The 1,874-nt window shown below is 43.5% G+C and overlaps 1 long non-coding RNA gene across 1 annotated transcript in view; it reads right to left on the bottom strand.

The window, feature by feature from the left end:
* LOC103878224 overlaps positions 1 to 1,142 on the bottom strand; it is a 13,007-nt gene extending 11,865 nt beyond the window's left edge. The window contains exon 1 of the long non-coding RNA XR_004177931.1: positions 905 to 1,142. This is a non-coding gene — a long non-coding RNA (uncharacterized LOC103878224). The remainder of the gene's footprint in view (positions 1 to 904) is intronic.
* Between the last annotated feature and the right edge of the window lie 732 nt (positions 1,143 to 1,874).

Here is a 1,874-nt window from a genome sequence, read left to right as displayed (position 1 = left end):
TCTTAATGTACAGATGTCAGTCTGAAAACCATTCACTACTATTATGATTACATTCTTTGTCTCATTTTCTTTGTATGCCAAGATTTGTTCTTGTGAAATCTTTTCTTTTGGGAGTTTCAAAGAGGGAAGACGAAACTTTAATAATCCAGTTTACTGATGCTGCCAAAAGGAAAAAGTAAACTTTTAAGTCTCCGACCACTTTTGGCAATGACACTCCTGGAACAGAAGTAAAGATGTAACAAGAAGGACCAGATGCAAACTGGAAATACAATCAGTGGCCCACTCGATGGTGCCAGATTCCTCAGCTTGTTCCAAATCAGATATGCCTGCAGTTTACAGGTTTGTTACTCTGTGTTAATCACATAAATGAATAGCCTAGGCTTATGGGAGGAACAGTAAGACTAAAAAATAACATAGTGGAAAATACACAAGGTAAGAAGCAGAAGGGATTTAGAGACACCCTGGTCCATTCTCCATGTATTCAGTGATGCAGAGATGAGGGAGAAAATATATTCTAGACAAGGTCAAGGAAGGTCTCCCTGAAGAGATGACATTAAGTGGCGACTTGAAGGAGAAGGAGCTGGGCATGCAGAAAGCCAGAGGGTAGAACATTTCAGGCAGAAGGAATAACATGAACTAAGGGTCTGAGAAAATAATTCCTAACATTTATTTAACACTTACTATGTGCCTGGCGCTATTCTAAACACATTACATATATTACCTCACATATTCTTTTTTTTTTTTTTTTTCCCCAGAGACTAGGTCTCACTCTGTCATGCAGACTGGAGTGCAGTGGCATGATCATAGCTCACTGTAGTCTCAAACTCCTGCGTTCAAACGATCCTCTCGTCTTGGCCTCTCAAAGCACTGGGATTACAGGTGTGAGCCACGGAGCCCAGCCTACCTCGTGTATTCTTCACACCAGCTCCGTGAGGCAGAGAATATCATTGTCTCCATTCTACAGGTGGGGAAATGAAGCACACCACGGTTAGGTAACCTCCCCAAGGCTAACAGCCAGTAAGTGCTAGAGCTGGGATTCTAACCCAGCAGTACAATTCCAGAATCCACATGCTTAACCATTTTGCCATGCTGACAAAGTTGGGGCTGAACCCCAAGTCTCCTGACTTCTACTTCAATGCCTATCCCAGTCGTGATACATATGTATTGGTACTTATATACACTTAACTTTCCTCTCAGAAGTCTATATAAACAAGGGACATCTGAAGTGCCTTCTTTAATCAAGTTGCCAGAATTGAGGTGCATGGGGGAATCTGTGTTGGCACTAACCCGAGGAGCCTGTCACCTGAAGAAATAGGCTTCACGCCCTCACGTGGAAATTTCCTATAGGTATCCCCCAGTGCAGGCAGCCCTGGGAAAACTGGTTGAAGATGGTGGCAAGGACAGAAATTATGGCTCATTGCCAGTCTATTTGGGGCCTGAGGTGAAAGCCCAGGGCTATGGTAGATTCAGCTCAGTGATATGTGGTCAGAGTCCAGGCCATCCCAAGGAGGCGGGTCATGGACCATGGTAGTCACGGAAAACATCTAGAATAGGCCAGAACTCCACAAGGAAGGACTTGAGCTAAATTGGCAAGTTGTTAAGCACTCTAGATTGTTTGAGACCCATGCTGCCTCCTACCTGCCTTTCACTTCATTCATTCATTTGTGCATTTAATTATTATTTTATCTGGCCATTTATTCATTCAACAAATGTTTACCCTGTGTCTGCCACATGCCATTCCTCTGCTAGGCAGTGAGATACAAAGATGTAGTCCCTACTCTAAAGGAGCTCAAAGTCTAGAGAGATGGAAGAGGGCATGGTTCAGAGAAGAATTCCAGGGGAAGGCAACACTGAATAGAGTGTCTCTGGAAAGA

Source organism: Papio anubis, chromosome 13, assembly GCF_008728515.1.
Source record: "Papio anubis isolate 15944 chromosome 13, Panubis1.0, whole genome shotgun sequence".
In the NCBI taxonomy this organism is placed as follows: Eukaryota; Metazoa; Chordata; class Mammalia; order Primates; family Cercopithecidae; genus Papio; species Papio anubis.
The sequence above is the reverse complement of the archived record's forward strand: the minus strand, read 5'-3'. Positions and strand labels throughout refer to the sequence as shown.